This window comes from Rhinopithecus roxellana, chromosome 17, assembly GCF_007565055.1.
Source record: "Rhinopithecus roxellana isolate Shanxi Qingling chromosome 17, ASM756505v1, whole genome shotgun sequence".
In the NCBI taxonomy this organism is placed as follows: domain Eukaryota; kingdom Metazoa; phylum Chordata; class Mammalia; order Primates; family Cercopithecidae; genus Rhinopithecus; species Rhinopithecus roxellana.
This window is the reverse complement of record NC_044565.1, coordinates 38,201,834-38,213,913: the sequence shown is the minus strand read 5'-3', so window position 1 is coordinate 38,213,913 and position 12,080 is coordinate 38,201,834. Positions and strand designations below refer to the sequence as shown.

Sequence of the window (12,080 nt, the reverse complement as noted above, 5' to 3'; positions counted from 1 at the left end):
TAGGAACCTTTTTGTCTGCAAAAAGGGATGGTTTCATTTCTTGTTTAGTGCAGTGTTGCATAAGAGTGGTAAAAGTGGACATTTTTACCATGTTTCCAATCTTACAAGGAAAACATTCAGTCTTTCTCTATCAAGTAGGATAACAGCTATAGTATTCTTTTTTTCCTTCTTGGTAGAAACTCTCTATAGTTTGAGGAAGCCCCCTTCTACTCCTAGTTTTGTTTTTTTTTTTTTTTTTTTTTTAATCATGAATGGGTATGGAATTTTGTCAGACATGCTTTTTATACCAGTTGATTTGATCAGTTGATTTTTCTGATTTATACTTTTTGAAATTGTGGATTCCATTAATTTTTGAATATTGAATAAGCTGTGCATTCCCAAGATAAATCCCACTTAATTCTGGTATATTATTATTTTTATATATTGCTAAATTCTTAATTCTTGTTGAGGATTTTTACTTCTATATTTATGAGAGACAGTAGTCTATAGTTTTTTTGTACTGTCTTTTTTTTTTTCTTTTTTAAAAAATTCCATGGGACTGCTTGATATCTTTTTTTGTACTGTCTTTGGGTAGTAGCCTCAAAATGAGCTGGGGTGTGTTGAGTCATCATCTTATATTTTCTGAAAGAAATGTGCACAATTGATAGTATATTTTTCTCTCAACGAATTCACCAGTGAAACCATAGGGACCTGGAGATACCTTTTACAGTTTTTTGTTTTGTTTTAAACTACAAATTTAATTCCTTTAATAGCCATAGGATTCAAATGATCTCTTTCATTTTCTGCCAGTTTGGCAGTTTGTGGCTTTCAAGGAATTATTCCATTCAAACTATGTTGTTAAGCTTATTTGCATACAGTAGTTCATGACATTATTTTTTATCTACTTAATGTCGGTAAAGTTTAAGATAATATACCCTCTTTCATTCCTGATATCAATAATCTATGTCTTCTTTTTCTCTTTGTCTGACTAGAGTTTTATCAATGTTGTTGATCTTTTCAAACAGGCTTTTGACTTCATTAATTTTTCTGTTTTCAACTTCAATAATATATGCTCTTTATTATTTCCTTTCTTCTGCTTCCGTTGAGTTTACTTTGCTTTTCTTCCTCTAGTCCCTTTAGATGGAAGTTTAGATTGTTGACTGAGGCATTTCTTCTTTTCTAATATAAGCATTTAATTGAATAAAATTCTTATTTTAAGCTGTGATTTTTTTTTCCAGTTTATAATCGTTTCTGATTTCATTAAGACCACCTCTTTGACCTATTATTTAGAAGTGTGTTAATTTCTAAGTGTTTGGAGAATTTTCTCTATTTCTGTTATTTATTTCTAATCTATTCCCATTATGGTCAGAGGACATACTTTGTGTATTCTTTTAGGTTTGTTTTATGACCCAGGATATGGTTCGTCTTGGTAAATGTTCACATACACTGCAAAAGGATGTGTGTTCTACTGTTGTTGGGTGGAATGATTTTCTGTCACTAGTTCTATCAGTTGTTGAGAAAGGACTGATGCAGTCTACAAATGCAAATGTAGATTTGTCTGTTCCCTTTGTGATCTCTATCATTTTTTCTTATATATTATGTCATTCTCTTGTCAGATGCAAACACATTTAGAATTGTTATGCTTTCTTGATAAATTGACTTTTATCATCTTTTCCTTCTTTCCTAGTGTCCCAAGTTTCCCTCTGGTACCATTTACCTTATGTCTCAAGAACTTCCTTTAGTAATTCTTTAATAACAAATCTACTGGAAACATATTTGCTTAGTTTTCCTTCACCAAATTTGAAGTTTTCAGGTATTCTTTGTATATATATTTTTTCAGCATTGCGTTCTTTATCCTCTCCTTCTAGGGCTCTGATGTCATGAATGTTAGACCTTTTGGCATTGCCTCACAGGTCCCTCGGTTCATTTTTTTTTTAAAAAAAATATGTTTTCTTTGTCATTCAGTGGATACTTTTGATTGATCTGTCTTAAGGTTCATTGACTTTCCTGTGTTACCTCTATTCTGCTACTATCAAACCTATCAATGAGTTAAAAAATTTTGTGGGGGCCAGGCATGGTGGCTCATGCCTGTAATCCCAGCACTCTGGCAGGCTGAGGTGGTTGGATCATTTGAGTTCAGGAGTTCGAGACCAAACATGGTAAAACCTCATCTCTACAAAAAAAAAAAAAAAAAAGCAAAAATTAGCAGGGCATGGTGGCATTCACCTGTAGTCCCAGCTCCTTGGGTGGCTGAGGCGGGAGAGTCGCTTGAGCCCAGGAGGTTAAGACTGCAGTGAGCTGTGATTGCTCCATTGCAATCTAGCTTGTGAGAGAGAATGAGACCCTGTCTCAAAACTTTTTTTTTTTTTTTGGTTAATTTACTTTTGAATTCTTTGTTTCTTCTTTGTACCTTCTATTTCTTTTCGATACTTGTTTTTTGTTGTTGTTGTTGTTGTTGTTGGTTGTTTTTTTTTTAAGAGATGAGGTCTCACTAGTTGCCTAGGCTACCCTCCAACTCCTGGGCTGAAGTGATCTTCCTGCCTCAGTCTCCCAAGTAGCTGGGACTACAGGTGCATGCCACCATGCCTGGCTGGTTTCAGTAATTTTAATGATTGTTGGAGCTCCTTAAAGTTTGTCAGATAATTCCAACATTTGTCATCTCAGCGTTATTGTCTTTTGATAGTCTTTTCTCATGTGAGTTGAGATTTTCTTGCCGCTTTATATATCAAGTAATTTTTGGTATCCTGGACATTTTGAATATTTTAAGACTTGGTCTTGTTAAAATTCTGTGATCAATGTTATTTTTGTTTTAGCAAGCACTTATTATGTTTAGCTTCAAGTTACAGTGTTCCTTTGTGAGCTATGGTATGTCAGTTTACTTTTCAAAGCCTCTTTGCAGGGCTGTTTGTTGTGCTATTTGGTGATATTTGCAGTGCTCTCAGTGTGTGTACCATCCAGCAGCAAACATATAACCTGGGTGATAGTTTATCTATCAGTTTAGATCTCAAAGTATTTTATATACTGGTTAGAATCAGATCCACACATGCACACCTTGGGGTAAGCCCCGGAGTTTACAAACAATTTAATGGGGTTGTTTTCACAAGCTTTCATGTCTGCAATCTCCTTTGGTGCTTTCTGGATCCAGGAAGCTGCATCTTTCGTTACCTTATGCTTTCATGTACCTCCATGGTTGCACTTGACTCTAGGCCCAACTGGTGGTGAACTAAAGGAAAAGACACTAGTAAACTCGCCACAGGTTCAGAGGCACCTCAAATTCTTTTCTTCTTCCTCATTTCTTCTGTATTATTTACTTTTCAGAGTCCCCAAATAGCTGCTCCAATATATTCTACCTAGGATTTTTAGCTGCATTCAATGGGTGAGACAGGAGGAATGTGCTTACTCCATCTTACCTGGAACCAGAACCTGATAATCATGATTTTAAGTGAGTATATAGTATCTGTTATTTAGATATACTGTAATTTAGTCATTAATTCGCCATATATATTTTTAGGTCATTCACTCATATAATAACAATGCGATTAACATTTTTGTTTGTATTACAAAAATGAAATTTAAAGTTATAGCATTTTTAGGCTTTTGTTATATGTTGCTAAAATTAGTTTCTGAAAGATTGATGCTGATTTACAAATTTGACCATCAAAAAGAATATTAACCACAATTGATTAAAACACATCAAATGATATTTAAAAATCCATATGAACTTCCCCTCCCCTACTACCCAAAATAGTGGCCACTACTGGGGGTTACTGGGTTAATTTATTATCCTAAAAACTGATAAATCTAGGGAGGTTATCAAGCATTTACTCTGCCTTTCGAGGTAATTGAATCGTTGATAAGGAAACTTTTATTATGTATAGAAGTACTCAAACTTACAAATGCAGAAGGAGTTACAAAATTAGAAAATCATCATTTCACAACCCCTAATAAAATAATCTAGGCAATGTTTATCAGTGATTTCAAAAACATCAGGTGAAAGGTTGGTGGGGAAGTTTATAATGGAGAATTCCATTAATCAGTCTTTGTTTCCCTAAAAGACATTATATACCTCATGTTGTGATGTAATAAGAAGCCCACAGCACCATCTACTATATATTACTTGGGACACAAAGCAATAATTTCCCCAAATTTGCTTATAGAACCATAAGTAAGAAAACCAAATAATAAAAATGTATAAATATAGGGGATTTGCAGATGACATGTTCTCTTCTTCCTTGTTCCAGATATGCAGTGTATCTCTGGGAGGAAGCATACAAAGCTTGATGTACGTTGAACCATAGTTAATAGATATGGTCTGTAAGGAAAGTATTACATGATGGTGTGAAAGTGTGTCAGGGCATACTTAAGGAATTTTCTGGGGCTCTATCATATCTGCAGAAGGCAGTTCAGTACCCTTGTCTAGCTCTATTTTCAGTTGTGCATGAAACAGCAAGACAAAAACATCTATTATTTACTTATAATTTTTGCATGTATATATACATGACACCATATTCCTTATGTTGCTTTTCACTTTCCATAATTCCCTCTCTGAAAGTTTTAATTTCTTAACCTTTTTGTAACTTCTCCTTGACAGAGAAAGGTATATGAACCTAGATTCAAAGAATATGGCACAGAGATAATAAATAGACTCAAAGAAATAGTGAAAAATAGTAAAAGCAGACAGACATTTCTGGCTGTTCTGCAATAGCAGTATTTCATGATTTTGAAACACATATTTCAATATTTCATTATTCGCTAACAAAGCTGCAGGAGGTCCATATCTGAGGATAACTGCTTTCAGAAAGTAAAATAAAAAAAAGTCCCTTAAAGTGAATCAATTTAAAATGGGGTTGAAAACCATAGTAAATGGTGACAATGTAATTTGACTAAAAATAACAGGTAAAAATATATAGATAAGCTTATTTTATCTTGTATTAATAAAATATTTTGTTACAATTTCAACTGTTCATAAATTCATTTTTTTTCTTTTTTTTGGACATGGAGTCTTGCACTGTTGTCCAGGCTGGAGTGCAATGGCATGATCTTGATTCACTGCAACCTCCACCTCCTGTGTTCAAGCGGTTCTCCTGCCTCAGCCTCCTGAGTAGCTGGGACTACAGGCGTGTGCCACCACACTCAGCTAATTTTTGTATTTTTATTTTTAGTAGAGATGGGGTTTCACCATGTTGGCCAGGCTAGTCTTGAACTCCTGACCTCAAGTGATCTGCCTGCCTCAGCCTCCCAAAATGCTGGGATTATAGGCGTGAGCTGCTGTGCCCAGCCATCTGTGCATAAATTCTTAGATGGAACAAAGAGTCAGTTTGATCTGGAGAGTGGGGAATGGTTCTACTTTTTCAGACCAAATTGTCTTACAGTATGATATGGCATGTTTGACTTCATATTCAACTTGCACAGCATACAAGTTCAGAAAGAGGGCCATTTTTTTTCAAAAAGTATTTGAGGACTTAATTTTTCTGAGGGATTCTATTAATACTTTGATAAATTCATCTGCAGTTTTATTATTATTGTTGAATTTCTCTTTTTAAGTTAATTGGTCTCAGTGCCTTTTCCTGATTTACCAAGAGTTTTACACGAGATCTGAACATTTAACATCTCTTTCATTGACTTCATGAATTTTAACATCTCTTTCATTGACTTCATGAAATATTGTTTTTGCAAGAATTTTAGTAGTTTTAAAATATGTTTGTATTGCTGTGTTGGGTATTTAAAGAGCTGACAGTCAGTGAAAATACTGATAAACTGATATTTCATAGGTGGAGATAAATGCTAGTCTTCACTGGGGAGGGATATTTGAATGGGGAGAGGACTGAGTTTACAAGTAGTTAACTTATTATTAAATATTTCATGTTATAAGGACTATTGTTCTATGTAAACTCGTAACTACAGGGTCTCAGATAATGAATATTTGGGTAAATACGAACCCCTATAGCTAAAAAATTATATCTTTGAATGCAACTTATGAAGTTTGAATGCTCTGAGCTTTGTGGGATAAAAGTACTATGCAAATAGTAAATGTCACATGAAGTCCACTAAAAAAGGTTAAGGATTTCAAAACATGTAATATAGATAAGGCTTTATACATGAAATTATACCTCATTTGACTTAGTTACTAAAAATAAAATGAAACATTCCAAGTGAAAACACTTCTTAAAATACATAAAATTTGGTGCTTTAGATTTTCTAAGGTTTCCATTTGTCTAGTTCTGGTGCTGGAGAACTAACTGCAGTTCCATAAAAGAGCTGTACATCTATAAAGCAGCTCATTTCCTTCCAGCTTTTCTTGAGACATATTAAAGCCACAATAAAATATAACTTCTCCTTCTCAATAAGCTTTAGTGGATCAGAAAAAGAAACTAAGAAAATAGGCCAGATTAAGCTGGAGAGAAAATGGAAATCTTTTTGTTCTTCAACTCCCATTGTCTTTCTCACATTATCAGTTTTCTTAAAAATAGCTATAGAGTCATTGAAAACGTGTAAACATCTTTAGATTGCCAAATTGATTATACCCTTTCATTTTTACGTTTTAAAAGAGCTTAAGATTATCTTCTTTGAAAAGATGTTTAAAATTAGACACATTTAATCATATACCAAGGCTTAGAAAAGGATATCTCTAGTGAGTTTCTGGTTTTATAGGCAGTAAACATAAAGCACCTGATGGGCACAATATGAACTTACAGTTTTATGTAATATACATTAAAGCTACCTTAAGAGCTCAACACACTGGAAATGCTTAGTATATTCTACATTTATTTCAGTTTAAGATACAGAAATGGACTTCCTAGACATACGCCATATGTTCTCCTCTCATGCCAAGTTAACAAGAATTAAAAGACTGAGATGAATAAACAAGGTCAACTTAGGCTGAGCCAAATTAGACAACAGAATAATTGTCAGATTTACTGTTGGCAGGGACAGTTTGTTTTGAGCCAATCTTCATGAATTATAGGCTGTAATTTTTTTTTTTTTTTCTGGTAAATCTACTGCCAGGCATTCTGTTGACAATTTCTTTGTTTTGTAAACACTGAAAATTTTCATCCATTATATTGTTTATAGGCACACACCAGGATTCTGAATAGATGAGTATTTTTGGTTTGTTCCAACTTAAAGGAAAACTGCTTAGACATGATTCAAATAAAATCACGCCAAAATTTAACAACTTTTAACAAGATAGTATTTCATTTGGAGTTTCTTATGTATGAATTCAATACTGGTTCATTATAATAGCAGGAAACCAACCAATATTGTAGTTAATTTCTAACTGTAAATATCAAAGTAGATATATTTACTACAATACAAGGTTTATTTGTTCTACAATAAATAACTTTAGACCTTGGAAAGGATAATGTAATACAAATGAGAAAATTGAGGCAACCAGAGAAGTTGACTTATTTGAAATGTAAGAACTAGTTTAGGGCTGTACCTAATCTAATTATTTTTAATTTAGTCCTAGGATCATCCATTTTGTTTATACACTGTCTGACATGGTTTAGATCTGTGTCCTCACCAAATCAAATTTGACATATGTCAAATTGTAATCCCCAGAGTTGGAGGTGGGACCTAGTGGGAGGCGATTGGATCCTAGGAGTGGTTTCTCATGAATGGCCTAGCACTGTCCCCTTGGTGCTGTTCTTGTGATAGCAAGTAAGTTCTCATGAGATCTGGTGGTTTACAAGTGTGTGGCACCTCCTCCCAAACCCCTCTATTCCTCCTGCTCTGACCATGTGAAGTACTGGCTCCCCCTTTGCCTTTTGCCATGATTGTAAGTTTCCTGAGGCCTCCCCAGAAACCGAGTAGATGCTACTATCATGCCTCCTGTACAGTCTGAGGAACAGTGAGCCAATTAAACCTCTTTTCTTTATAAATTACCCAGTCTCAGGTATTTCTTTATAAGAATGCGAGGTCAGACCAATATAATGTTTAAGGTTTTAATTTGTTACACACAAATGTGTATGTATAAAGATATAATTTATAACAAAGGATCTAGAGAGAGGAATGGAGCAACACAGGAGCAAAGGTTTTGTATACTATTGTTGTTAAATTGATATTAAAACAAACTAAATGGTTATAAATTAAGATTTATAATCATCAAGTAAACCACAAAGAAAAAGCCTCCAAAGAAACTACAAGGATATTAAAATACCTACTTAACACAAGAGAAGGCAGTAAGTGAGGAATAAAGGAATAAAAAGCTACAAGAAATGTAGAAAATGACAGCAAAATGACTGATGTGAATCCTGACTTATTAGTAATTACATTAATAATAAATGGATTAAATCCTCCAATTAAAAGGCAGAGATTAGAACAATGAATTTAAAAATAATCACTTTTGAATCTTTTAAGATCTGTGACAGTATGTAAGAGACAAACTGAGAAACTTTAAAAGAGAATTTTTAAAAATATTGTTTTTCTTATGTAAAGTAAGTGTCCCTCAATTCCTGTTGTGTTTTAGTCAGGAATGGGAGCTGAATTTTGTCAAAGGCTTTCTCAACATCTATATAAATAATTGTATGATTTTTATCAACCTTAGATCTATTTATATGGTATATGATATTTCATGGATTTGGTAACACTAAAACAACCTTGTATTTTCAGGGTGGATCCAAGTGTTGGATTTTTTTCACTAATATTTTACTTAATGTTTTTTACATGGATGATATTGGCTTGTCATTTTTCTGTGGAAAAGTTTTTCTTTATTTTCAGTGCTTTGGAATAATTTATACAGCATTGGGAATATCTGATCTTTGAAGGTTTGGTAGAATTCTAGCCGGTCATCTGGGCCTTTTGCTCTTTTACAGGGTAATTTCTTAATAACCTTGTCTATTTCTTTTGTGAAAACTGGTGTGCTTCAGATTTCTAAATTCAATGGCGGACACTTTTGGCAATCTGTATTTAACTAGTATATTATCTATTGTTTTCTAAGTTTTCAAATTCATTTGCACAGAAATTTGCAAAGTAGTCTGTTATGATTAAAAAGAAAAAACCCTCTCTTGTTTAAATAGTTAATTTCTCCCTCCTTCCTTCTGCCATTTCTTATTTTGTATGTTTGTGTTTTCTCTCTCTTTTTTTGATCAAGCTGGTCTATTTTGTTGTTTCAAAAACATTTGGATTTGATATCTTAATTACATCTACGGTTTTTTGTTTGTTTTGTTTTTTGTCTTCTACCTGAGGTGTCAGTAATCTATGGCTTATGGACTGGTTGCCTGTTTTTGTAAATAAAGTTTTTTGTTTTGCTTTGGAAATTTCTTTTTTTATTTTAATTTTAACTGTTTTATTTTGAGACAGAGTCTTGCTCTGTCACCCAGGCTGGAGTACAATGGAGCAGTCTAGGCTCAGTGCAACCTCTGCCTCTTGGGTCCAAGCAATTTTCCTGCCTCAGCCTCCCAAAGTAGCTGGGATGACAGGTGTGTGCCACCACACCTGGCTAATTTTTGTATTTTTAGTAGAGATGGGGTTTCACCACGTTGGCCAGGCTGGTCTCAAACTTGACCCTGACCTCGTGATTCGCCTGCCTCAGCCTCCCAAAGTGCTGGGATTACAGGAATGAGCCACCGCGCCTGGCTAATTTTTAATTTGTTGGATACATAGTAGGTGTATACATTTATGGGGTACATGAAATGTTGAGACAGGGTCTTGCTTTGTCACCCAGGCTGGAGTGCAGGGGCGCAATGAGCTCACTGAAACTTCTGCCTCCCGGGTTTCAGTGTGTCATGCCTCAGCCTTCCTGAGGTGTGTGTCACCACGACTGGCTAAATTTTTTGCATTTTTAGTAGAGATAGGGTTTTGCCATGTTTGCCGAGCTGGTCTCGAACTCCTGGCCTCAAGTGATCCACCTGCCTCAGTCTCCCTAAATGCTGGGATTACAGGCGTTAGCCACCGTGCCTGGCTGTACATGAGCTATTTTGATATAGGTATACAATGTGTAATAAGCACATTAGGGCAAATGAGGTGTCCATCACCTAAAGCATTTATCATTTCCTTGTGTTACAAACATTCCAGTTATACTCATTTATTTATTTTTATTAAAATATACAATAAATTACTGTTGACTGTAATTACCCTGTTGTGCTATCAAATACTAGATCTCACTCATTCTATCTGACTGCATTTTTGTACCCATTAACCACCCCCGCCACCGTCAATTACCTTTCACAGCCTCTGGTAACCACTATTATATTCACTGTCTCTATGAGTTCAAATGTTTTAATTTTTAGCTTCCCACAGATGAGTGAGAACATGTGAAGTTTGTCATTTTGTGCCTGGCTTATTTCACTTAACATAATGTTTTCCAGTTCCATGTAAATAAAGTTTTATTGGACCACAGCCACATCCATTCATTTATGTATTGTCTATGACTGTTTTTGTGCTACAACAGAGTTAAATAGTTGCAGCAGAGAACATATGGTCCATCAGCCTAAAATATTTACACTGAAGCCATTTAGGAAAAAAGTTTGCCAATCCCTTCTCTGCCTCATTAATTTCTGGTTTTATCTTTATTATTTCTTTCCTTGTGCTTTATTTTGGTTTAGTTTCTTGTTATTATTTATTTATTTATTTATTTATTTATTTATTTATTTTTTTTGAGACGGAGTCTCGCTCTGTCACCCAGGCTGGAGTGCAGTGGCCAGATCTCAGCTCACTGCAAGCTCCGCCTCCCGGGTTTACGCCATTCTCCTGCCTCAGCCTCCCGAGTAGCTGGGACTACAGGCGCCGCCACCTCACCCGGCTAGTTTTTTTTTTTGTATTTTTAGTAGAGACGGGGTTTCACCGTGTTAGCCAGGATGGTCTCGATCTCCTGACCTCGTGATCCGCCCATCTCGGCCTCCCAAAGTGCTGGGATTACAGGCTTGAGCCACCGTGCCCGGCCAAGTTTCTTGTTATTTTTTAAAGCTTTTGGGTTAGAATTGTTCTCTTTCTTCATTTTTTTTTTTTCCTTGTAAAAGTGCTTAGTGGTATCAATTTTCCTCTGATTATTATTTAAATACATCCCATATATTCTGATATGTAGTGTTTTATTATAATTACTTCTTAGAAATTTCATGTTGTATTTCTTCTTTCATCCAAAAGTTGTTTAATAAAAAGTCTTAAAATTTCTACAAGGAAGGGCATGTTGGTTCTTGTTAAACATTGCTGGTTTTATTACATTGTGGATGGAGAGTGTTTGTAATATTTAGTGAAATTTAATGATATATTTTGGCAAGTAACATACTTTTTTTTGTAAATAGTCCATGAATTCTTAGGAAGAAAACTTATTCTCTTATCAAGGAATAGAATTTGATGAATATTCATAATATCTACATTATTATGTTTAGGTATTATTTCTTGTTACTTTTTGCCTACTTGATCTATTCTGTAGTAAGCATAGTGAGTTAGGCTGGGTGTGGTGGCTCATGCCTGTAATCCCAGCACTTTGGGAGGCCAAGGCAGGTGGATCACTTGAACCCAGAAGTTCAAGACTAGCCTCGGCAACATGGCAAAACCCCATCTCTGCAAAAAATACAAAAAATTAGCTGCATGTGGTGACACATGCCTGTAGTCCCAGCCACCCAGGAGGCTGAGATGGATCACCTCAGCCCAGGAGGTCAAGACTGTGGTGAGCCATGATCACGCCACTGCACTTGAGGCTGGGCAAGAGTGAGACCCTGCCAAAAAAAAAAAAAAAAAAAAAAAAAGTAAGTTAAAATTTCCTATTATTCATATCTCTCTATATCTCCTTGCATCTTTTATAGATTTTCCTTTATAAAGGTGGCTTCTATATTATTTGTTGTACAAATATTCTTAAGTGTTTTATCTTTGTAAAATTTGCATTAATTTATTTGTTGGATTTTATGCTTTTGGGCTTGAATTCTGTAATTGGTATGGTTACTATTGGTTTATTATTTTCATTTGCCTGAATATCTTTTCCCATTCCTTTATTTTTACCCTTTCTGAATCATTTTATTTAGATGTATGTCTTTCTTGCAGTACATAGCTGGATCTTGCTTTATGAGCACATTGAAAATCTTTTTTTTTTTTACTAGGTGAGGTGAGTCCATTTACATTAATTGATATGACTGATATGCTAGGTTTCAACTCTTTTACTAATA

General features: G+C 34.7%; 1 protein-coding gene across 1 annotated transcript in view; it reads right to left on the bottom strand.

The window, feature by feature from the left end:
• The window catches only part of WDPCP (WD repeat containing planar cell polarity effector), a 473,258-nt gene that overhangs the window by 35,208 nt on the left and 425,970 nt on the right, over nt 1–12,080 (bottom strand).